The sequence below is a fragment of the Polyodon spathula genome, chromosome 9 (assembly GCF_017654505.1).
Source record: "Polyodon spathula isolate WHYD16114869_AA chromosome 9, ASM1765450v1, whole genome shotgun sequence".
NCBI classification, from domain to species: domain Eukaryota; kingdom Metazoa; phylum Chordata; class Actinopteri; order Acipenseriformes; family Polyodontidae; genus Polyodon; species Polyodon spathula.
Genome location: NC_054542.1, coordinates 5,530,656 through 5,558,365, shown reverse-complemented (window position 1 = coordinate 5,558,365; position 27,710 = coordinate 5,530,656). Strand labels below are relative to the sequence as shown.

Genomic DNA, 27,710 nt, shown 5'->3' with positions numbered 1-27,710 from the left:
CCGAATCAATATGGGTCAGAATAACAGACAAAAATTCAAAAGGCATAATAATAGGAGCATGCTATAGACCGCCAGATTCAGACGGTGAGCACAATAATCTGTTATACAATGACATTAGAAATGTGTGTAGCAAAGGAGAAGCCATACTAATGGGGGATTTCAACTTCCCCCAAATAAAATGGGAAAACCCGGTGGGTAGCGCGAAGGATGAAATAGAAATGGTGGAAATGACAAATGACTGCTTCCTAACACAATTTGTGAAGGCACCCACTAGAGGGGAGGCATGCCTTGATTTAGTCTTTTCAAATAACGAAGACAGAATAACTAAAACAGAGGTCAGAGAACCACTAGCAAACTCAGACCACAACATGGTCTCATTTGAAGTGTTTTTTAAAACCCCAAAAGTAATGACTAAAGCTAAGGTTTACAATTTTAGAAAAGCAAACTATGAAGGTATGAAACAGAGACTAACAGAAGTAGATTGGAGTAAAATAGAGAAAACATCCACAGAAAAAGGATGGCTGTTCTTCAAAAATGTAGTACTAGAGGCGCAAAACAATTATATCCCTAAAGTAGACAAATCTAAATGTAAAACTAAATTGCCAAAATGGTTTAATAGATCAATTAAAAAAAATATTCAGCGAAAAAAGGCACTTTACAGAGCATTAAAAAAGGACCAAAAAGAAAGTACGCAGAAAGAGTACACAGAACTGCAAACGCAAGTCAAAAAGGAAGTTAGAAAGGCCAAGAGAGAAATAGAAATAAACATTGCTAAGGGAGCTAAAACCAATTCCAAAATGTTTTTCCAATATTACAACAGCAAGAGAACATTCAAAGAGGAGATTAAATGTTTAAGAGATACAAATGGCAAAATCGTAGAGGAAGAAAAAAAAATAGCAAATATGTTAAATGATTACTTTTCACAAGTTTTTACAAAGGAAGATACTGACAACATGCCCCACATGTCATCCAGTTCCTATCCAGTTTTAAATAACTTTAGCATAACTGAGGCAGAAGTGTTAAAGGGACTAGGAGCTCTTAAAATAAACAAATCCCCTGGGCCGGATGAGATCCTCCCAATAGTACTCAAAGAAATGAAAGAAGTAATTTACAAACCGCTAACCAAGATCATGCAGCAGTCTCTTGACACAGGGGTGGTACCGACAGACTGGAAAATTGCAAACGTAATACCGATCCACAAAAAGGGAAACAAAACTGAACCAGGTAACTACAGACCAGTAAGCCTGACTTCTATTATATGCAAACTTATGGAAACTATAATAAGATCCAAAATGGAAAATTACCTATATGGTAACAGGGTACTGGGAGACAGTCAACATGGTTTTAGGAAAGGGAGATCGTGCCTAACTAACTTGCTTGATTTTTTTGAGGATGCAACATCGATAATGGATAATTGCAAAGCATATGACATGGTTTATTTAGATTTCCAGAAAGCTTTTGACAAAGTCCCGCACAAAAGATTAATTCTCAAACTGAACGCAGTTGGGATTCAAGGAAACACATGTACATGGATTAGGGAGTGGTTAACATGTAGAAAACAGAAAGTACTGATTAGAGGGAAAACCTCAGAACGGAGTGTGGTAACCAGCGGTGTACCACAGGGATCAGTGTTAGGTAAAGGGGCATTCAGAACAGAAAATAGGAGACACTTTTTTACACAGAGAATTGTGAGGGTCTGGAATCAACTCCCCAGTAATGTTGTTGAAGCTGACACCCTGGGATCCTTCAAGAAGCTGCTTGATGAGATTTTGGGATCAATAAGCTACTAACAACCAAACGAGCAAGATGGGCCGAATGGCCTCCTCTCGTTTGTAAACTTTCTTATGTTCTTATGTTCTTATGTACTGTACATGAAATCAAAAAACACAGCAATGAAGTATGGGGTGCCACATGAAAAAAAAAAAAAAAAAAACATTAATATTTTAATATCTTTTCTCCAGATTTAACTGAAATCTTGTATTTTTTTCTGTTTTATAAATGTGAAAATAAATTAATATTTTTTAAATGTGTACATTAAAATATAATTTATGAATCTTAACATATTTAGCAACTTTTCAACATATAAATGCTAAATCTTTTTTTAAAAAATAAATATATATTTTGTGTTTACATATTTAGTTTGAGAATCAAGATTTAGCTTTTCACAAATAAATCTGATAAATTGGATTGGCTCTTGTAGTGCTGAAATTTGCATATTTCCCTGATTAGCATTAGAAGAGCCAATCAAATCATGTTAAATATTTAGCTAAATGTTAAATCTTTTTTAGAAATTTAGCTGGCAAGGTAAATATTCAGCTAAATGTTAAATCTAGTTAAGAGATTTAACATTTAGTTAAATATTTAGCTAAATGTAAAACATTTTAAGATTTAGTTAAATATTTAAATTCACAAAATTCATATTTATTTGCGAAATCTTGATCCTCAACCTATATATTGAATAACAATTTTTTTTTTTTTTAAATAGCAATTAACTGTTGAAAAGTTGCTCAATATTTTAAGATTTATAAATTATATTTGAATGTACACATTTAAAAAATATTAATTTATTTTCACAACATCTATAAATCTGAAAAAATAGAAGATTTAAGTTAAATCTGGGAAAAAATACATTTAAAATATTCACTTTTTTTTTTACACATGGCCCCATATAATGAAGTAGTTGATCAAACATGTACTTCTTTCTTCACTAGATCCTCCGTACACTCTTGTACAATTAATATACATATTCTAACATATCCATACACACTGTTAACAATAGTCCCTACACAAGATCATTTTACAATTGACCAGTTATATAGTTTTTCAATGTGGGCGCGACATTACTACCAACACATACTGTAAACATCATTATAGAAAAATACAAGGAAACAGCAGTTAAAATCTATTTCATACCTACAGAAAATAAAAAACAAAGGGATTGACAATTCATTTATAATCTCACTTTGAGGAAATCATTCCTAACACAAAAAAAGCAATACAAAATGACAGATGTGTGCAGTTAAACAATAACAGAATAACCTGACTATCCATTTACCTGACTTTGAAGACCTTTCTGTGGAGATGCCAGCAGACAGCAGAGCAGGTGTGTAGTGGTGTCAGGCACAGCTTTGCTGGGCTTTATATACTTCTCATTACAGGTTGGTTTATTCTTAGTTACTAATATCCAGGGAGTCTTTGATGCTGTTTTTCTTCCTTGAGGACATTATGATGACATCACCAACCATATCAGCCTTCCTTGTGGACTGTTATTTTGTATAATTATTTTTGAGGCAGGAGACATATTGTAGTTAAACCAAAAATGGTTAGTCAAAACAATTCCTCCCCCTTTTGTAAAACACACATGGTCTTATTCAGCCTCTTCCCCCCTTGAACAAGCATCTGGGTTGTTCATACCCCTGTTGATGAGCTGAGGTTAAAATCTCCTTTTCAACACTTGCATAGTGGTAAAGACGATTGCTTTTGGCTCTCAGTACTCAGGATCAAGGTGATTACACTTTACTTGAACAATGGTTTTAAACAGGGAATCATTTAAAATGCTGTGTGTATTTTTACTTCTTTATTGTGCAATCTATATGTAGAGTACTAGCGAAGTTTACATCTGGATCTTTCATTTTATTGTGATGGGGCAGGTTTTTAATGTACCCAGTTCTGATGAGATCATTTAGAGCAGAAATATAACAAACAAAACACTTTATCAGACTATACTTGAATAGATCACTTACTTTTTCAAATTCAATATTAGAATAATATTGAAAAATAAAATGGAAACTCCACACGTTCAAATCTAAACCCCTTATGAGGCAGACCTGAGGAAATCGGTGTGTATCAACATTACAAAGACTTGGAGACGCCTAGAGAACATGTCATGGTACACGCCTGGCTTTCTTCAAACCAGGGTTAGGGTTCTTGATCACAAAGTAGACTGGGCCTTGACTTACTGTCTTCAAACCAGTGCCACCGGCACCAGTAGACTCAGCCCTACTTACCTTTGGGATAGATGTGGAAAAGATGTACTGCCTCTATAAATATTGATTTAACCCTGGCGGTACATTTTCACCCCTATCTAGTTAATATCCTATCTTATGTGTGTATAATACTTAAGTTTCCGACACTTTATGTGATTTTGTATTGGGGGCTGTAAAAAATAAGTTGTTCATAAACTAGGCTACTACTACCAAGAAGGCCCTGTTGATTTGTAGAATCGATGCCTGAGAGATGACAGGCAATTCAGAGTCAGTGTGCCTCCATCTATAGGACTTTGAAACTTTGATAACAGCGCTATTTGGATTGGCATTCTTTTTTTTTTTTTTTTAACTTATTTTTCAAGGGATGGATGACTGTATATTCTATTATTGGATTTCTGATTTTGCTACTGTAAAATAACAGTTTATAAGTAAAATAACATATATATATATATATATATATATATATATATATATATATATATATATATATATATATATATATATATATATATATAAATATACAATTGTTAAATTAAATATTTGAGGGATAAGTGAAAACGATCCCACTGAACGTTCTCTCTTTTATTATGTAATTTGCAAATAGAGAAAATAAAATCATTAAAACGGTGAATTAGTAAATGGTCCTTTGTGACAAAGTGCCCGCCCTTGTGTATATTATCTGTTATTTTGCGTGTGGTTTATTAAATGTTGGTGTATAGTCATTGGTACACGGGATATAAACGGGTCTGTTTAAAATGTATTTTTGTATTTAGGCACGGGATTATACATCACTTCACGTACATTTAAAGTAGGTAATATGTGGGCACGAGGTTGCATGTAATTAATTCACGTGCTGGGATTCAAGTGAATAATTAATTAGTAATTGAATCCCAGCACAACAGTATATATAGATGCACGTTTTCACATACTCCCGGTTGGGTGTTCGGTGAGTGAGAATGGGAGCGAGAGTAGGAGAGTTTGAATTTCAATTGCTATTGCTATTGCGTGCTGGTGGGACCAGCACGATACTTGTTTATTTAACTCACCGTATTTTTGTTTAGTATTGTCCATTCTGTGTGTCTATTTATTTTGGCGTAAAGTGCCGTGTCCTGTTTTCTGCTTGTTTAAACCTTTTATTTTGCAATAAACCGGCGCAAGCAAGCGTCCCCATCATTTCAATTCATCCGTGCTGTGTTTGTATATTTCATTCCTTCCTGGTTCTGACGCTGCCCACTTCGGCCGTCTCTGTGACATCCTTATACAGTAAAATATAGTATATTTAGAGTTTACTGGCAACATGGACTAACTGTGAATTAACCAAATTAGTGAATTTTGTAATCTTGAAAAATAGATGAAGCACTTTGTGTGTTTTCCCCTCTAATAAGATAGTTAATACTGTTGAGAGGATCCAATTAGGTTTTAATATCTAATGAAAAAAAATAGTCTTCTTTTTAATGCACTTTTATTTTTCAAACACATTTTTACAATACAATACAGAAAACAGAAATGGAAAGCTGGTGTAGTTTTCTCTTTCTCCAAGCTGCAGTTGTTCATGCAGAGCAGACTTGAAGTAGATCGTCTTCTGCTCATAAACGAGTGCATCAGATGCTAGTTCAGTGCAGAGCAGCTCTGCTGTGTTTGTTGCATTTGACACTGTCTCTTCACCTCTGGCTAAACGTCTGCATTTCTAGACAGACACACTATGCAGATACAATTTCAAAAGCGATGTGCATATAAAAGATTAATAATTTCTACTTCAATTTACACACAATTTATGGTAGAGACAAAATAACTTTCTTTCATTTTTCTTTTTCTTCTGACACACCAAGAATAACCTCCCAAACATAGGATTTGAACATGTTGTATATATGAGTCTGACAACCTTTTTAAAGGCTGCAGATTTCCATGTGTGGAGAATATTGAAGTGAAAAATAATAACCCTTTTGATGTCTCTTCAAGTGATTTATACATGTCATAAACAATTGAAATCATCAAATCAAAAACTTTTAATACATTGCATGCACATGACAGTAAATAAGTAAAAACAGACTTTAGAGCTTAAAGACTATTAACTTCATTAAATTATTTCTAGTGATGTTCTGTATGAAAAGCATTTCCCTTGATTATGAAAACCTGAAGTTTTACTCAACTGCATTATCTTTAGTCTCCTTTGGATAATGAAAATAAAAAAAATATGATTGGTATAAATGCCTCCAGTGGGGTCCCTGCTTATCTTGAGGAAGAAGTCTGTCGAAAGATTCTACGGTATGGTGTCTTTTAATTAATTAAGGTAAAAGAAGTTCATCCATGCTGAGTTCTCTTCTTATTCCCTCTATATGTAAATGATTGTGCTCATTTGCATTGATATGCCAACGTCACCACTGTGTAACCCTGAGGACATTTTAAAGCAGAGTGCAGGATTAGCTTTGCTTAAATATACAGCAGCATCGTGCCACACAGCATAGCTTGCATTGTCAGAGTTTTTTTATTGTTGAAATAAATGGAGCTAGTGCCGGGTTGCATTTGGTATTGTTACTTTTGGACCAATTTGTTTTCCTCTAAATGTTTTCACAACTCTTTTACGGATCTCAGGCAGAATCAGGCAATAAATAATGGGGTTCAAAAGAGGAGGAACAATTAGAAGTTCCAGTGATGTGATTGTGCGTACAATGTTTGACACATTCTTAGGGTTTAATCGGCTTAGAATAATTTCTGATAACACAGTAGCATAAAAGCTGATTAATGAAATTAAATGTGGAAGACAGGTTTGCAAAGCTTTCCTGTTGTGTTCTTTGGAGCTTTTATGGCATACTATAAGTATTTTAATGTAAGAGTATACAGTAAAAGAAAATAGTGGAATAAATGAAGCAAATACCAAAAATCCCAAAATATTATTAACAGTCGTGTCTACACAAGATAGCTTCATAACATCCCAGTTGTGACAATACAATTTATTAATCTGGTTTCCACATAAAGGAACTGGCAGAGAAAAGATGAGTAAAATGGACACCATAACAACAGGATAGATCCACACTGCAAGTAATAATCTGTACAGTTTTGTGCATGACATGACAGTGTTGTATTTTAATGGCAAGTATATTGCCACATACCTGTCATAGGCCATAGCTGTTAGAATTGTCATTTCACTCAGGATATATGTATACATAACACACATTTGTAAGTAACAAAAGCCATAAGAAATGATTTGGATGTCTGAAAGAAGATGATGCAGAAATGAAGGATAGAAGCTAGCAGTTCCTAAGAGGGCATTCATAAATAAATTACAGAGGCAGATGTACATTGGCTCATGGAGGCTTTTCTCTAGTATTATTAATAAAATAAAACATGAATTTACACTGATCATAAAAAGATACCCTATTAGAGTGACAGCAAAATATATATATTTGTTGTTACCCATATCTCCAAATGCTATAAGTGCAAATGATGAAACATGGGATGCGTTTTCCATTGTTACTCTGGGAGATTCCAACTCTCATTTATACCTAGGAACAGAAAATATAAAGTTAATAGTTATGAAAAATATTTAATTTAGAGCTGAGTAAATGATCACCATTTATTAGAAATGTATTTTTCTATAAGTTATAGGTAGTGCACTTGTAATATCTCTGCAGTAATGAATGTATGCGTTTGGATAATGTTTAACATTTTTAATAATTCGGATTTTGGAAACTAACCCCTAAAGGTCCATTCATCCAGCATAAAATGCTCCACGAGACTTTTCACTTTTAATTGTGAGAATACCATTTTAATCATCCCACAGAGGGGGCTGAATAGTAATTGTGTAATTCTATAGTTACTTTAAAAATATTATTAAGTTAGAATTTTGGGGTAGAAAGGTTAGGTTTAGGTTTGAGTCTTGATACTCCAACAAGTGTGGATGTTCCTGGAACATTTCCCTCCAGACAAACCTCCAGGAAAGGTAAGCAAATAATGAGCTCCCCCTTTATACCATAAGTGAGCAGTTAAAAAAACAAAAAAACAAACAAACACATACACTTTTTTGCTCCATTTTAACAACATGTACAGTTAATACCTACTTTTTTTTTTCTCTAATGACACATTTATACATCGAATAAATAAAAACATGTATATGTACTGGTCTGTATTTATATACATAGCATAACATATGGACTAAGTTGTATTGAAGCCGTATTGCAATACTCTAGGTGCAGCCTCACCAGTGTCTCCTTTTAGGTTTACAATTCAGTTGAAAAGGTGCATCAGGCTTATTTAAATAACATGATTCTGTGAATTTCTTCAGTCAATTGCAAATGAGATTACCCTGTAGATCACGTACCATAGGAAACTACTGATTTTTTTTCTATTTTGCTTTGCAATTAAGTGTGCCTTGTATAAAATTATATATATATATATATATATATATATATATATATATATATATATATATATATATATATATATATATTATTTATTATATATTATTATTATTATTATATAGAAAACGACATAACGCTTTGCTGTCCTACAAATGTAAGACGATAGTAGCAACTACATCTGGAATCTATTAAGTGTGAATTACTCTGTTTCTGCTGCACATTCTTGTGACTTTGTTCCGGATCTTTTGAAGGTTTAAACCATAAATGACAGGATTGAAAACAGGGGGGACGATTAGAAATTCCACTGACAGGAGATTGTGTAAAGCCTGTGGCATATCACTTGAACCGTAAATCTGTACATTAAATCAAAAAGTAAGGCAATGAAGTATGGGGTGCCATGTGAAAAAAAAAAAAGTTAATATTTTAACATGTATTTTTTTTCCCAGATTTAACTTAAATCTTGTATTTTTTGCAGATTTACAAGTGTAGTGAAAATAAAGAAATAGTTTTTAAATGTCTCCGCAAATAAATCTGACAAATTTGATTGGCTCTTGTAATGCTGAAATTTGCATATTTCCCAATTAGCATTATAAGAGCTAATGAAATCACCTAAAAATATTCAGCTCAATGTTAAATCTTTTTTAGAGATTTAGCTGGCCAGTTAACTATTCAGCTAAATGTTAAATGTAGTTAAGAGATTTAACATGTAGTTAAATATTTAGTTAAATGTTAATTTTTTAGAGATTTAACATTTAGTTAAATATTTAAGTTCACAAAATCCAGATTTTTTTGAGAACAGCTAAATCTTGATTGTCAATATATATATATATATATATATATATATATATATATAATATATATATATATATATATATATATATTGAATAACAAAACATATATTTATTTTTAAAATAAAGATTTAGTATTTAAATGTTGAAAAGCTGCAAAATATTTTAAGATTTATAAATTATATCTGAATGTACAAATTTAAAAAATGTATTTATTTATTTTCACATTTATAAATCTGGGGAAAAAATACAAGATTTAAGTTAAGTCTGGGAAAAAATATATTTTAAAATATTAACATTTTTTTTTTTTTTTTTTTTTACACATGGCTCCCCATAATGAAGTAGTTGATCAAACATGTATTTATTTCTTTACTAGATCCTCCGTACACTCTTGTACAATTAATATACATATTCCAATATATCCATACACACTGTTAACAATAGTTCCTACACAGGATCATTTTACAATTGACCAGATATCACAATATAGTTTTTCAATATGGGCGAGACATTATTACCCACATATAGAAAAATACAAGAAAACAGCAGTTAAAATCTATTTCATACCTACAGAAAATAAAAGACAAGGGGATTGACAATTCATTTATAATCTCACTTTGAGGAAATCATTCCTAACACAAAAAAGCAATACAAAATGACAGATGTGTGCAGTTAAACAATAACAGAATAACCTGACTATCCATTTACCTGACTTTGAAGACCTTTCTGTGGAGATGCCAGCAGACAGCAGAGCAGGTGTGTAGTGGCGTCAGGCACAGTTTGCTGGGCTTTATATACTTCTCATTACAGGTTGGTTTATTCTTAGTTATTAATATCCAGGGAGTCTTTGATACTGTCTCTTTTCCTTGAGGACATTATGATGACATCACCAACGATATCAGCCTTCCTTGTGGACTGATATTTTGTATAATTATTTTTAAGGCAGGAGTCAAAACAATTCCTCCCCCTTGTGCAAAACACACATGGCCTTATTCAGCCTCCTCCCCCCTTGAACAGGCATCTGGGTTTGTGGGAGGGAAAGTTGAGGCTCAGCCGGCTGACCCCTGTTGGTGAGCTGAGGTTAAAACCTCCTTTTCAACACTTGTATAGTAGTAAAGACGCTTGCTTTTGGTGTGCTGGCTCTCTATCAATACTCAGGTTCAAGGTGATTACACATTACTTGAACAATGGTTTTAAACGATGGATCAGTTTAAAATGCTGATGCATATTTTACTTCTTTATTGTGCAATCTGTGTGTAGAGTACAAGCGAGTTTTACGAGTTTCTACCCTTGTCCTACCCTTTAGCTTCTGCTGTGTGTGTACTCTCTCCTCTGGATCTCTTAGCCCATTGTCAGAAGAGTTGCACACACTGACCACCCAACTCGGTGTGCAACTCCAAAAATCTTTTTTTTGTCTCTTCTTATCTATATACAGTCTGAAGGCTGTGCTCCTTGGCTTCACTGCAGACCTGCAGGCACCCTATCAGCCACAGGGATCTCTGGTACGCGGTGAACCATGGATTGTCCTACTGACCTAAACCCTCCCTACCTGGCCAGCGCTCAATCAGTTGTGCACCGCCCCCTGGGAACCCCGGTCACAAACAACAATGACATAGCCTGGATTCGAATCTGATATCACAGGCTATAGGGCGTGTACTTTGTAACAGGTCTTGTTAAGAGCCTAATTTATGTTAACAGTTGACTACGCCACCTTGTGTTTATTGAGGGCAAGGACCTCGAGTGGTTGGTTCCCGCACAAACTCTTATCTGGGAAAAACCAAGCAATCATGCGCCAAAAGTAATCTTTACAAGTTTTTATTACTAATAATTGTTTTAAAAATTAACAATAATGTAAACCATATGACAATGCCACTTTCAATTTGCAGTCAAAAACAATGGTCTAATCCAGTGGTTTTCAAACTTTTTAGGCCCTGTACCCCTTTTCAAAAAATCTAGTCTACTATTTACTATTTATAGGTATGTGTTTGGGTAAAATGAACATTTTTGTTTTATTCTATAAACTACTGACAACATTTCTTCCAAATTCCAAATAAAAATATTGTCATTTAGAGCATTTATTTGCAGAAAATGACAACTGGTCAAAATAACAAAAAAGATGCAGTGTTGTCAGACCTTGAATAATGCAAAGAAAATAAGTTCATATTCATTTTTAAACAACACAATACTAATATTTTAATTTAGGAAGAGTTCAGAAATCAATATTTGGTGTAACCCTGATTTTCAATCACAGCTTTCATGCGTCTTTGCATGTTCTCCACCAGTCTTTCACATTGATGTTGGGTGACTTTATGCCACCCCTGGCACAAGAATTCAAGCAGCTTGGCTTTGTTTGATGGCTTGTGACCATCCATCTTCCTCTTGATCACATTCCAGAGGTTTTCAATGGGGTTCAGGTCTGGAGATTAGGCTGGCTATGGCAGGGTCTTGATCTGGTGGTCCTCCATCCACACCTTGATTGACCTGGCTGTGTGGCATGGAGCATTCATGCGTCCTTCACAAAGACAAATCTGCCCGATTCCAGCCTTGCTGAAGCACCAATTTTTAGCTTTGCCCAACACCTTTTCGTCTAATGGTTAGACAGAGACCTGGAGAGGCCTGCAAGCCACAGTGTCTCGTACCCACTATGAAATATGGTGGAGGATTGGTGATGATCTGGGGGTGCTTCAGCAAGGCTGGAATTGGGCAGATTTGGCATGAATCAAGCCAAGTACAAGGTTGTCCTGGAAGAAAACTTGCTTCCTTCTGCTCTGACAATGTTCCCCAACTCTGAGGATTGTTTTTTCCAGCAGGACAATGCTCCATGCCACACAGCCAGGTCAATCAAGGTGTGGATGGAGGACCACCAGATCAAGACCCTGTCATGGCCAGCCCAATCTCCAGACCTGAACCCCATTGAAAACCTCTGGAATGTGATCAAGAGGAAGATGGATGGTCACAAGCCATCAAACAAAGCCAAGCTGCTTGAATTTTTGTGGCAGGAGTGGCATAAAGTCACCCAACATCAATGTGAAAGACTGATGGAAAGCATGCCAAGACGCATGAAAGCTGTGCTTGAAAATCAGGGATATCCCACCAAATATTGCTTTCTGAACTCTTCTTAAGTTAAAACATTAGTATTGTGTTGTTTAAAAATGAATATGAACTTATTTTCTTTGCATTATTCGAGGTCTGACAACACTGCATCTTTTTTGTTATTTTGACCAGTTGTCATTTTCTGCAAATAAATGCTCTAAATGACAATATTTTTATTTGGAATTTGGGAGAAATGTTGTCAGTAGTTTATAGAATTTTTTTTTTTTTACCCAAACACATACCTATAAATAGTAAAACCAGAGAAACTGATAATTTTGTAGTGGTCTCTTAATTTTTTCCAGAGCTGTATATATATGCTTACCAACCAATAGGACTTCCAGTTACAAAAAAATTTAAGTGAGTCATTAAAAAAATTAAATAAATAAACAGGACTCGATTTGCTGGCTCAAAAAGCAGAGGGAAGGACTGTTCATGGTAAACTGCTGTTAAACTAATTGAAATAAAATACAATTAAAACTAAAAATGCTATGTAAAATTATTTCAAAATCCAGACCAATAAGTGACCAAACAAGTCCAAAAACAAGTTATGCTTTGAAAACAAAACTAAGGTTCTAATTTAAAACAAAATCAGAAAGCAATTCAACAAAAGTCGTGCATTTCTTCCAACAAATGCAGAAGTGTAGAGAAAAAAAACAGATGGGGCATTTTGCATAAAAAATTAACAAATACAGGCATATATATATATATATATATATATATATATATATATATATATATATATATATATTTTTTTTTTTTTTTTTTTTTTTTGTTGGTAATCTGGTAGCATGACTATGCAACTATGCGAATATTGAATAACACGTTAAATGTGTTTTTTTTTTGTTTGTTTTTTTTTTTTTAAATGTATTTATTTACTCGAATGTTATGGTTTAACGCAATGGTCCTCAAAGTCCTGCCCGCAGGTAAATTTGTGTCCGTGAAACCAGGCTATCGTGCCCGCTTCAGCTGTTCTTAAATTATGGGTCGTGAACACATTTCTGGCGGGTCATAGTGTGGGATTAAATAAAGAAAGCATAAAGAAAGCTTTAAACACGTTTTCCAACAACAGCCCCACAGCCGTCTGTTGACAGCGCTGCTCGCTTATGCTGTGCTTTTACGTACTCGACTTTTTTGTCCTTAGTGGCTTTTGCGATACGATCAACCAATTGAATATCTGCATTGTCTCTGCGGGAGCCCAATCGTACATTAGCTGGGTGAGACATAAACTGTGTTTGTTTCAGGTGCAGGTACCGACTGTAAGTTTAACCAATAGGAGAGTCCAATATCTGCCAAGTTTTACGCAGCTGTCCAATCATAAGCAAGCAGAGGCCTTTCACGGTATTCTGCATGAAAATTGAAGGCATTCGTGAGCAGAGGCGGGTGTTAATGTGCCGGGTAAGCACTGAATTTCACCGACTGTTATTGAGAAAAATAATACATTTCAGTATTTAGAATTTCATTTTCTATCTCTATTTTTCTTTTTTTATTTCACCAGACAAGGGAAACACCGTAGTATATTTAGTTACGAATCTGTTTCTCTGAATAATTGTACTGGAGATGAGCGATCTTTAAAACAGAGTAGTGTTGACAAATTTGTCAAATTGAAACAAAGCGAGACGCTAGCTACACTTTTATTCACGGTTATCTGGGTAAACATGCTAATTACAAATATTTGCATTGCGTTTTTTGTATAAATTATTTAAAGAATAAGCGAAGCACGCACAATTACTTCCTGAGACTTGGCCTTATCAGAGTGGGCCAAGAATAACCCCACTAAAACTCTTAAAGGTGTGTGTGTGTGTGTCGCAAGAAGTCAGTGTGTAAGACAAGAACCTATGCAATAGTTAGAGTGCCCGCAAACAGCCAAGTAAGATCAATTTAACACTTGAGATGGACATTTAAAATGCAGTGTCTTGTGCAGTATCAAATCCAGCCAGAATAAGCACATTGTTTTGAAGTGAATATTTCCAAAAACTACATTTGATTAAAGTAGAAAGGTGACATTTATATTGTAGTCAAAAATGACTTTTAGCAAAATGCTTACATGTTAGTGTTTAGTGCAGTCATCTGTTCATGTTAATCAGCTGCCAGACAGTTTGTTGATGGCCACTCGCTATATGATATGAACACGTTCAATAGGGCTGGAGTAGGGAATCCAATTTCAGACACTTCCCAATCCAGGAGTTGGGGATTGATTTTTATATATATATATATAATATATATATATATATATATATATATATATATATATATATATAACCCAGGGATCCTTCAAAAAGCTGTATGAGATTTTTTCAATTTTAATAATAATACCGTGCTTTTGCTTTTATTAGCCTAATAATTAGCGACGTACATGCCTAGGCTAATGCATTTACTCGACAAGGGAGTTATTCAATGAATTAGTCAAGAAACACATAAAGATAACACAGTGGTGTACACTCCAGCGCAATGATTTCACTGTCTAAATAGAGTGGCACAGCTGCCTGCTAAACTCAATAATACTGTTATTTAAAAACAAACTTAGATAAAACACACTGAACTGATTAAACTAAACTACAAACACTGAACGTTTAAACTCCATAAAGCAAACGTGACTAGTAAATACTACACATTTTAAAATAAGCAACGTCATACAATGATTATTTTTTTCTTTTTAGCCTACAGACTGCAGACCACCGCCATGCTATTTAAATATGTCAGCTGTCAGCAGCCGGTTGGGTGTTTATAGTTAACCTCGCCCAACAAAAAGGAAACGTACACCAGTACGGCTATGGTTTTATTTGAAAGGAGATTCAACATTGTTAATTCGATTGCCAAGTCGCAAAGTACTACAATGTGGTAAAATAAATAAATACATTAAAATCCATTGTCCGCCATTACAGTATTTTTCTCGTGTAAACCCTGAGGAGCACTCAAGTACTCCAGGGGTACACGTACCCCAGTTTGAAAACCGCTGGTCTAATCTTTATAGGGATGATACAATAAAACACATTTGAAATCTACCAGTTTCATGTAATGAAGTTAATTTAACTAGTTACAACAGATTATTATATTGCAGTTTGTATAGATTCATGTAATTAAGTTAATTAACCACTCTACAGCAGATCTGTTCCTTTTTTGATGTATACAGAGTGGACAACAAATGTCAACAATTGAATGGTCTCGTTACAAACTAGACTAACTTTGTCAAGTGCAACAGTACAAATTCCCCCAAACTATTTAAAAGAAATACATAAAACAGCTGCGTGCACCCAAGAATAAAATAAAATGTAACACATTAACCACAGAGGATTCCTTACTGCGGGAGCGGGAGAGCTATCAAGTAAATGTCACCACTTTGGGCCAGACTACGTCACCTGGTGGAGGAGCTATGGGCACCAGGTCCCGGAAAAATGCGAGGGAAGAATACTTTTCAAAAACTCAGGTACTGCACACACTGTTTGATTGTTCTCAACAATTACTATTAACCTTTTGTTTCTTTTTCAGGTTTGTTGATCTTGGTCCACACCATAGCTTTGAACAGCAGACAGCAGAGGTAAGTACTTTATAAAATGTATGTTTTTATTTTAAATAGTAAAAACAAGGATTTCATATTTAAAATGAAATGTTGCATGCAAAGGGGGAAGGTAGTAGTGAGAAGAAAGGAAGGTCAAGAGTAAAGAGAAGATTAAAACAAACAAAAAAAGAGTTCTCCAAGGGAGAAAAAAACAACAACAAACAAAATCACAATAGCTGCCGATATGCAGCCAATCCTTATGAGAGGTTAGAAAAAAGAAGAGAAAGAATACTGATCTTCTGCACTTCTGTGTTGCAAGACAAAGCTGCAAACCGCCTGTGTTGTATTGTAGTCTGCTGAAGCCGTGGGGTTTAAACCGAGAAGCAATGTTGATCTTTAAAATGTAATAATGATAGCATACGAAAGTTGCGTTGTCCTTTGCAGTCAAATGTTACCAACACTCCTAAAGCCAGCAGCGTGTTAAAAATGAAAAAAAAAACAAAAAAAAAAACGTCCACAGCAAGCTCCCATATGTTTGTAACAACAAATATACACAGCAAAAAATGAGCCTAAGAACTAGTTATTGCACCACAATAAAAATATTAAAACAATGCAAACGTGTAAAAATGCAGAGTCATACAGATAAAAAAGAGCGCCTTGACTCCCGTCAAGAGCGTGGAGGTCTGCCACACAGGCTGGCGGCCCTTCTGTAGCTGGCAGATCAGGAACTCAAGCTCCTGGTCACCTGTCTGCAGCTGGGATCACCCACTCCCCGGCATTGTGGCTCGCCTCCTTCAGGTCTATGCGCTCGCAGTACCGGTACTGCGCAACCTCATATGCACGCTACATAAATACATAAAAATACAATAAAATACAAAATATACAAATAATAATAAATAATAATAATAATAATAATAATAATAATAATAATTTTTAAAAAATCATTAAAAGCTAGCACTTATGTTGCATTAACACTACTAAGATAAAAATGCCATTTTATAAAAATGTGTTTTAAGTTGAGACTTAAAAATACCCACTGACCCAGCTTCCCTAACACATGGAGGTAGTGCATTCCATATTACCTCCCGTATTGATTTTATTGACCCTGGGAACAACGAGCAGCCCCGCCTCCTGTGATCTAAGAGTGCGATTTGGGAGATACGCGGTCAGTAGCTCCTGCAAATAGCTAGGTGCTGCTCCATTCAAGGCTTTATAGGTCAATAATAAGATTAATTGATTTAAAATCAATTCTATATTGAACAGGGAGGCAGTGCAAGGAAGCTAAAACGGGTGATATGCTGATTTTTTTTTTGGTTTTAGTCAAAATTCTAGCAGCGGTATTCTGAACAAGCTGTAGGTGGGACACCGCCCATTTTGAGATGCCAGAGGAGTGCATTATATGCCCTCTCTTCCCCCAACCCCCATCTTTACCACGAAACCTGCAGCCCAATTCCCCTCCACACACAACACACAACCCCTACACGCATGCAGACACAATGCAACCCCTCTGCACGCACACACAACATGCAGGCCCTGCACGCATACACCCAACATGCCCACCCCTCTACACACACCCACCATGCACTATCCTGGTTCTCTCCCCTCCCCCACAGGATCGCATATAAATTGTGATTGTCTAATTTAATTGGTGATGCAGTTCAATATAGTAAGAGAAAAGGAACACATAGCCACAAACAGTAAAATGCACGAGGCCATGTATAAGTTGTTTTAAGACGCCTAATTATAATACAAAGTGGTCTTACATTATCACACGAGTGCCTATTGTTTCTATACCATGGAATACTTGATAAAACTTAAAGATTTAAATAATCACAACCTAAGGTTTTTATGCAGGTAGGTATATAAAGGATATAAACGACAAATCTGGAGATGGTCCTATAAATGTGCACGCTACTGTATATATAATTGGATAGCAGTGCAACTTTTTCTGTAAGAAAATTCAGCATATTTAATTATTTAATTCAACATAAGAGCTTTTTCCCCTATGAATTCTACAAGAAATACAGGACTGGTACATTAACATTGTCAAATGGGAGTTAATTAGTTCATTCTTATCAGCTAATACTCTGTTCCTTAGGCTTAATCAGCCCTTCACATCTCTACAGGGGCTGCCATTGTTTTTCCACTTTGTTTTATTCTTTAGACAGCCATTATAAATTATTATTAAAGGATAACTAAGGGATGGAAAGCCACAATAGACATTATGACCTCTGACAAACATCTTCATCATCTCAGAGTGACGCAAACTGGAGAATTTTAGCTAGTCATTAATGTACAGCAAGCCATCTTGTACTGCAAGCAATTGAAGCACCACACTAAAGACTTGCATCAGAAGTAAATTGCAGTGTGCTTGTGGGATCTGTTGTAATTCCTGAGGGTCACAATTAGCAGCATGTGTTGGCCACAGTCTCATTTAGGTGATTCTGTTCAACTCTACTGATGCTGTGAAGCATAATCATTACAAGGATCTTGTTTTTCATGTGTGTATATGTGCAGCTTATTTTAATTTTTTTTTAACAATTCAAATCATTGCTTCCATTCTTTTATGTGTATTTTTACACAATCTGAGAGACACTAGCGGGAAAGTTACAAACAGCTGCTTGCTTATCTCCTAGAGCTGTAACAATCAAATCAGGTGGGGATTTGTTCAGCCAGGGAGAGAAAGGAATTTCCATAGCAACCCCAGAAAACAGGTGACCATCTATCAGCTCTTTGAAACAGACAAGAGGCGGTATCATAATGTGATTTTGTTGTATAATGAAAACAAATACAACATACCCATTTACTGGCAGGATAGTTTAATCTGGAATTCATTGATATATCAAACATACAGTATAAATAACTGCCTGTTTACTGCATAGCATACAATAATATCTGGTTTGGCAAAGCAGTTTGGCCCCTCTACATCATAACCATGTATTATATGGATATACTATCTGTGACCGTAGAAAACTGAAATTGCAGAGTGCCACGATAACAATCGATTTAACACTAAAATGCATTGAAGTCCATTTACCACTGCCTTCTGTAGTCATATCAAACCATGTTGATATTCCAGTTTGTTTACTTCCCCAAAGGCAGTTATGAACCATTTGTATGAACCTTGATAACATTTTACTAGAAACACATATGAGCACTACATCTATAATGCCAAGAAACTGACATTAAAACCAAAAATATATATTGAAACAATGTGCCATGAAACCAGAAGAGGGAGACACACACACACACGAGAAGTGACACAGGCAGCCCCTCTGAGAGAGCATCAGCATTTCAGTGCTATCTCAGTTTTGTGTCTGTGTACATAATAGATCAGCCTAATTCAATTGATTCAAATATTTAGTTTTTATTTTTAACTATTAAATTAAAACTGAAAAAGGCTCTGTGTGAAACACAATTAATCACTTAAAATAATTATTTATTTTTATTATGGACAGCCATCCTGTAGGGGAACAGAGACAGGGTTAAGTGGTGGCCCCAGTCTTGCTGGCCTTGGCTGGTCCAGGTTTTGTTCATTGAAAATAGGGCAAGAGAGAACTAGACGATTATGTATTTTTTTAAAATGCGGAGGTTGTTAGGTTTGTGATGCTGCAGGGCCATGGGAACGGGTTTAGGGCCAACTCTAAATGTTGCTACTGTTATCAAACAGTAGTAATAATCTGATGCGTATAATATTTTAAAACTAGCAACAAATGACTTGCTTGCACTAGCAGCAGTTGCATTAGGGTTTAAGTTATTTATAATGTGCAAGCTTTGCCCTCTAACGCAAAGGACCATATTTAGAAGCAAGCACAAAGATACAATTTCTTTAAGGAATAAAACCATTTTAATGATATAAAACATGAAACAACTCTTGGCTGATCCTTCTATGCAACTAAGTTTATACTGTAAAATGTATACTGTTGAAATTGTTTTATTCAGCAGACAAAAAGTGCGTGCGTGTATATACAGTACCTTGCAAAAGTATTCAGACCCCTGCCCAATTCTCTCATATTACCAAATTACAAATGGTACATTGAAATTTCTTTCTGTTTGATATTTTATTTTTAAACACTGAAACTCAGAATAAATTATTGTATGGTGACATTTTGGTTTTATGTTGGGAAATATTTTTAAGAAAAATAAAAAACTGAAATATCTTGCTTGCATAAGTATTCAACCCCTGTGCTGTGGAAGTTCCCAGTTTGCACCGATGAAAGAAATTGCCCTAACGAGGACACAATTACCTTACCATTGGCCTCCACCTGTGAACCATTAAAGTTGCGGTCACATTTTCTGGATAAAAATCCCACTGTTGAAGGATCATTGGTAAGGCTGTGAATCTGAAGGAAAATGAAGACCAAAGAGCATTCTACAGAAGTTAAAGATAAGGTAATACAAATGCATAGATTAGGGAAAGGGTACAAAATAATATCCAAGTGTTTGGATATCCCAGTGAGCACAGTTGGATCAATAATCAAGAAATGGAAGCTGCATCACACCACCCAGGCACTGCCAAGAAAAGGCTGTCCCTCAAAACTCAACGCTCAAACAAGAAGACGATTTGTGAGAGAAGCCACAGAGAGGCCAACAATCACTTTGAAGGAGTGTCACAAAGACGGCCGGAGTGGGGATCGTCAGACCAGAAGCAGGAAAATAAACAAAGACAGAGGTGGAGTTTGGTGGAGCTGAGCGAATAGTCTCACTCAGCATTTAATGAATTAACAGACAGACAGAAAATAAACGGTTGGAACAATACAAAAACAGGACATGGCACTGGTAGCCAAAATAAACAGAAACAAAAACTGACTATCTTAACAAAACGGTGCACGGACAGACACTGACAAACACGGTGAGTTTTGAACACACAAGTATCGTGCTAGTCCCACCAGCACGCAATAGCAATTGTAATTGAAATGATCACTATCCTACTCTCTCTCCTGTTCTCCACTCACGGAACACCCAACCCTGCGTATGTGACAACATGCTCCTTTTATGCAGCTGTACCGAGACTCGACTGGTAATCTATCATTCAATTGGAGTCTCGGTACAACTGCACGTGAATTAATCAAGTGCAATTCCTCGTGCTCACATATTATTACTTTTTACTTGCACGTGAAGTGCTGTGCAATCCTCGTGCCTAAATATACATATACATTTTAAACACTCGTGTTACACAGACCCATTTATATCCCGTGTACCAATGTCTATACACCAACATTTAAACACACCACACGCAACACATAACAGACAATATACACAGGGGCGGGCACTTTGCCACAAGGAGCTACAGAATTCAGTGGTTGGGAGTGGAGTAATGGTGCACCAGTCAACCATATCAAGAGCTCTGCATAACACTGGCCTGTATGGGAGGGTGGCAAGAAAGAAGCTGTTACTCAAAAAGTACCATCTGAAAGCACGTCTGGAGTTTGCCAGAAAGCATGAGAGTGACCCAGCTGCGATGTGGGAAAAGGTTTTGTGGTCAGATGAGACCAAGATAGATCTTTTTGTCCAAAACTCAAATCGCTATGTGTGGCGCAAACCTAACACTGCCCATGCCTCAAGACACACCATCCCTACAGTGAAGTGTGGTGGTGGCAGCATCATGCAGTGGGGATGCTTCTCATCAGCAGGGATTGGGCGTCTTGTTACAATTGAAGGAAGAATGGATGGAGCAAAATACAGGAAAATACTGCAAGAGAATTTGCTTCAGTCTGCTAAAAAACTGAAGCTTGGGAGGAAATTCGCCTTTCAGCAGGACAATGATCCCAAGCACAAGGCCAAAGCAACATTGGAGTGGCTCAAGAACAAAAAGGTGAATGTCCTACAGTGGCCCAGTCAAAGTCTGATCTCAATCCCATTGAGAATCTGTGGCACTATTTGAAAATTGCGGTCCACAAGCGTTGTCCAACCAACCTGAACAACCTGGAGCAAATCTGCCAAGAAGAATGGGCCAAAATCACTCTGACTCTGTGCAAAGCTGGTACATACATACCCCAAAAGACTTAAAGCTGTTATTGCAGCGAAAGGTGGCTCTGCCAAATATTAATGTGTGGGGGTTGAATGCTTATGCAAGCAAGATATTTCAGTTTTTTATTTTTCTTAAAAATATTTCCCAACATAAAACCAATGTCACCTTACAATAATTGATTTTGAGTTTAAGTGTTTTAAAATAAAATATCGAACAGAACGAAATTTCAATGTACCATTTGTAATTCAGTAATATGAGAGAATTGGTCAGGGGTCTGAATACTTTTGCAAGGCACTGTATATATATATATATATATATATATATATATATATATATATATATATATATATATATATATATATATATATATATAAGCCAGTGCTTCTGACGTGGCAAATATTTTGAACTGCCTTACTTAGGGAATACTTGCATTCAAAAGAACACTAATTGTTTTTTTTTTTTTGTTTCACACTTCCCGTAATAAATGACATGTGGGAATTCTAGGTGTAGCACTATCCAGAGATGACATTGATACTGATTGTGCCAATTGGTGCTACTTGCATGTATTTGTATTTAATGCATGCTCAGTAAGTACATTTTTAAGATTTTATGCTGAAACGCCTGCCCAATTTTGTAGCTTTGCAATTACTAAAACTGTAACTTCACAACAAGAAGGTTTGCTTGATTTCTTAAAATGTTTGGTGACTGTTATATGTATTTGAACAATATGTATATTTACTGCATCGGAAATGACCATCTAAAGAGTTTGTTAACCAATTTTCATTAGATGCTGGTGACCTGCTTCAGCCTCAGTTCAGCGCTTCCTAGCCGCTCCCTTGCAAACTGGTGGGCTTGGTCAAGCCGGTCTTGCAAGTCGTGCACATAGTTAATGCCTGCCAGAGTGGAGTCATCCTTCTCTCCAGGTGGTTGCCCGAAGAACAGATCCACAGGGGCACACAGCTCTCTCCCAAACATCAAGGCTGCCGTTATGCACCCTGTGGACTCTTGGACAGCTGTTCTGTAGGGGAACAGAGACCGGTAAGTGGTGGTCCCAGTCTTGTTGGTCCTGGCTGGTCGAGATGGCCAATTGCACGGCCAGGGTCCGGTTAAACCTCTCAAAAAGCCCATCACCCTAGGGGTGGAGGGGGATGGTGTGCGTCTTCCGGATCCTCATCTGCTTGCACACCTCTGCGAAAACTCTAAATTCTGGCCCTGATCACTGTGGAGCTCCTCAGGCACCTCAAAGCGGCTCAACATGCCCTCCAAGAGGGCCTAGGCAACGGTGGGCGCACTTTGGTCTGGTAGAGCATATGCTTTGGGCCATTTCGTGAAATAGTCCATTGCCATGAGTACGAACCAGTTCCCTTTCTCAGATCTAGGAAAGGGCCCAAGGACATCCACAGCCATGAGCTCCATGGGGTCCCCCAACTGGTAGCTCTGGAGGGGCGCCCGTGACTGTCCCAGGGGTTCTTACCGTCTGCACCGGCCCCAGTAGAACCGGTCCCGCAGTCGGTGCAGTGTCTTCGCCACTTCAAAGTGGCCAGTGACCCATGGACCGGTTGCACAACTTGTGCCTGGGGAACAACCAGCTCCCAGCGTCGCCATCGAGTGGTCGGGTGGATCCAGGCTCGGTGCAGCATCCTCCTCTCTCAACTCCAGGGCGTCCCACTGTGCACAGAGCGCCTTGACTCCCGTCAAGAGCGTGGAGGTCTGCCACGCAGGCCGGCGGCCCTTCTGTAGCTGGCGGATCAGTAACTCAAGCTCCTGGTCGTCTGTCTGCAGCTGGGATCACCCACTCCCCGGCATTGTGGCTCACCTCCTTCAGGTCCATGCGCTCGCAGTACCGGTACTGCGCAACCTCATATGCCGAAGTATCACAAGGTACTCTACATAAATACATAAAAATACAATAAAATACAAAATAAACACTACTAAGATAAAAATGCCATTTTATAAAAATGTGTTTTAAGTTTAGACTTAAAAATATCCACTGACCCAGCTTCCCTAACACATAGAGGTAGTGCATTCCATATTACCTCCCCTTTTGATTTTATTGACCCTGGGAACAATGAGCAGCGCTGCCTCCTGTGATCTAAGAGTGCGATTTGGGAGATACGCGGTCAGTAGCTCCTGCAAATAGCTAGGTGCTGCTCCATTCAAGGCTTTATAGGTCAATAATAAGATTAATTGATTTAAAATCAATTCTATATTGAACAGGGAGGCAGTGCAAGGAAGCTAAAATGGGTTATATGCTGATTTTTTTTTTTGTTTTGTGGTTTTAGTCAAAATTCTAGCAGCGGTATTCTGAACAAGCTGTAGGTGGGACACCGCCCATTTTGAGATGCCAGAGGAGTGCATTATATGCCCTCGCTTCCCCCAACCCCCATCTTTACCACCAAACCTGCAGCCCAATTCCCCTCCACACACAACACACAACCTCTACACGCATGCAGACACAATGCAACCCCACTGCACGCACACACAACATGCAGGCCCTCTACACACACACACCATGCACTATCCTGGTTCTCTCCCCTCCTCCACAGGATCGCATATAAATTGTGATTGTCTAATTTAATTGGTGATGCAATTCAATATAGTAAGAGAAAAGGAACACATAGCCACAAACAGTAAAATGCACGAGGCCATGTATAAGTTGTTTTAAGACGCCTAATTATAATACAAAGTGGTCTTACATTATCACACGAGTGCCTATTGTTTCTATACCATGGAATACTTGATAAAACTTAAAGATTTAAATAATCACAACCTAAGGTTTTTATGCAGGTAGGTATATAAAGGATATAAACGACAAATCTGGAGATGGTCCTATAAATGTGCACGCTACTGTATATATAATTGGATAGCAGTGCAACTTTTTCTGTAAGAAAATTCAGCATATTTAATTATTTAATTCAACATAAGAGCTTTTTCCCCTATGAATTCTACAAGAAATACAGGACTGGTACATTAACATTGTCAAATGGGAGTTAATTAGTTCATTCTTATCAGCTAATACTATGTTCCTTAGGCTTAATCAGCCCTTCACATCTTTACAGGGGCTGCCATTGTTTTTCCACTTTGTTTTATTCTTTAGACAGCCATTATAAATTATTATTAAAGGATAACTAAGGGATGGAAAGCCACAATAGACATTATGACCTCTGGTAAACATCTTCATCATCTCAGAGTGATGCAAACTGGAGAATTTAAGCTAATCATTAATGTACAGTAAGCCATCTTGTACTGCAAGCAATTGAAGCACCACACTAAAGACTTGCATCAGAAGTAAATTGCAGTGTGCTTGTGGGATCTGTTGTAATTCCTGAGGGTCACAATTAGCAGCATGTGTTGGCCACAGTCTCATTTAGGTGATTCTGTTCAACTCTACTGATGCTGTGAAGCATAATCATTACAAGGATCTTGTTTTTCATGTGTGTATATGTGCAGCTTATTTTAATATTTTTTTTTTAACAGTTCAAATCATTGCTTCCATTCTTTTATGTGTATTTTTACACAATCTGAGAGACACTAGCGGGAAAGTTACAGACAGCTGCTTGCTTATCTCCTAGAGCTGTAACAATCAAATCAGGTGGGGATTTGTTCAGCCAGGGAGTGAAAGGAATTTCCATAGCAACCCCAGAAAACAGGTGACCATCTATCAGCTCTTTGAAACAGACAAGAGGTGGTATCATAATGTGATTTTGTTGTATAATGAAAACAAATACAACATACCCATTTACTTGCAGTATAGTTTAAGATGCATTACATTGCTGTAATAAGCATACAATATAAACAGCTCCCTGTTTGTCTATCTGGTTTGCAAAGCACCATGTCCCTACTAATACATATTGATGTATTATTTGTGACAGTCGAAAACTGAAATTGCAGAGTGCCATGATAACAATCAATTTAACACTAAAATGCATTGATGTCCATTTACCGCTACCTTCTGTAGTCATAGCAAGCCATGTTGATATTCCAGTTTGTTTACTTTCCCCAAAGGCAGTTATGAACCAGGTACCATTTATATGAACCTGATAATATTTTACTAGAAACACATGTGAGCACTACATCTATAATGCCAAGAAACTGGCATTAAAACCAGAAATATATATTGAAACGATGAGCCATGAAACCAGAAGAGGGAGACACACACACACGAGAAGTGACACGGCAGCCCCTCTTGAGAGAGGATCAGCATTTCAGTGCTATCTCAGTTTTCTGTCTGTGTGCTTAATAGATCAGCCTAATTGAATTAATACAAATATTTTCTTTTTATTTTTAACTATTAAGTTAAAACTGTGAAAAAGGCCTGGTGTCAAATGCAATTAATCATTTAAAATAAAATTTAATTTTTTATGTTAGATTTATTTAGGTTATCAACAGATTCAGTGCAAAGCATGGTGTCCAATAGATGTTTTTTATTTTTATTTATTTATTTATTTATTTTTTTTAACAATTCAAGCCATTGCTTCTATTCTTTTATGTGTATTTTTACACAATCTGAGAAACACTAGCAGCAACTTCTTTACCTGTGTCCCAAAGCTGTAACAATCAAATCAGCTGGGGATTTGTTCAGCCAGGGAGTGAAAGGAATTTCCATAGCAACCCCAGAAAACAGGTGACCATCTATCAGCTCTTTGAAACAGACAAGAGGCGGTATCATAATGTGATTGATCTGTATTATGAAAACAAATACAATGTAACCCACTTACTGGCAGGATAGTTTAATCTGGAATTCATTGATATATCAAGCATACAGTATAAATAACTGCCTGTTTGTCTATCTGCTGCATAGCATACAATAATATCTGGTTTGGCAAAGCAGTTTGGTAACACTACATCATAACCATGTATTATATGGATATACTATCTGTGACTGTAGAAAACTGCAATTGCAGAGTGCCACGATAACAATTGATTTAACACTAAAATGCATTGAAGTCCATTTACCACTGCCTTCTGTAGTCATATCAAACTAGGTACCATGAACTAGGTACCATTTGTATGAACCTGATAATATTTTACTAGAAACACATATGATCACTACATCTATAATGCCAAGAAATTAATGAAATTAATGCCAAAAATATATATTGAAGCAATGTGCCATGAAACCAGAAGAGGGAGACACACACACACACCAGAAGTGACACAGGCAGCCTCTTCTAGACATGAGAGGTGAAAAAAAAAAAAAAAAGCAGACAAGCCTCTCTGAAGCTTGTGCTGATTAGCAGGTAGATTTTGCGTCATACTAGGTATGAGGATTTTGGACATACACATTTTTATAAACTAAAACATCACATTTCAATATTTGTTATGTTTCCTCTGCCAGTAATCAGCTAAAGCCTTCCTAAGTAATGCCTGTCCTACCCCTTGTAGTGTCTCAGTAGAGAATGATAAAGGGCTGCTAACGAAGGGTTCACTTCTTTTTTTATAGCACTGTCTTTTGGTCCTTTGCTTGTTTTTTATCATTCAATTTGCATGTAGATATTTCATTGCTGCTGCTGAAGAACCAAAACACTTCCATCACCGATACAGGGGGCTGTGATAATGTTAATAAAGTTAAGAGACATGCTAGTGCCATCCATCCCTTCTAAAATACTAAATGATGGCTGTCAGTAACATTTAGATTACCATGATCTAAATGAGCTATATGCATTTAAAATTGACAGAAAGATGCCTCAGATACACTATATTAACTTGATACCATTGTCACCTTGTGCTAAAGACTGACAAACCATGTTTAATGACAACTGAATAATAATATGTAAAAACTAAATTGAGACACACTGTATTGGCATACAGACAGACAGCACCTAAGATCCGTCACGCTAAGATCACAGATCTAGTCTGTCACAATTCAGCTATAAAACTGACAAGAATGCGTATTCTATACTCTATACAGTTTGAATTGACACACATTATGGTATTGTGAGTTTTAAAGCTTCTGCAGTAAGCATGTCAAAAAAAGGGCCCAATTCAATGAACTTTTAACTGGAGAATATAACTTGG

The 27,710-nt window shown here is 36.6% G+C and overlaps 1 protein-coding gene and 1 pseudogene across 2 annotated transcripts in view; one reads left to right on the top strand and one right to left on the bottom strand.

Moving 5' to 3' along the window:
- Window positions 1-5,506: 5,506 nt before the first annotated feature.
- Window positions 5,507-27,710, bottom strand: part of LOC121321216 — a 29,763-nt pseudogene continuing 7,559 nt past the window's right edge.
- LOC121320360 (olfactory receptor 6N1-like) overlaps window positions 13,586-27,710 on the top strand; it is a 29,992-nt gene continuing 15,867 nt past the window's right edge. The window contains exons 1-2 of one of the 2 annotated variants that reach the window (XM_041258596.1): window positions 13,586-13,620; window positions 15,712-15,760. The gene's annotated coding sequence lies outside the window, so the exon portion shown is untranslated. The remainder of the gene's footprint in view (window positions 13,621-15,711; window positions 15,761-27,710) is intronic. The other variant, XM_041258594.1, reaches the window with a different exon arrangement.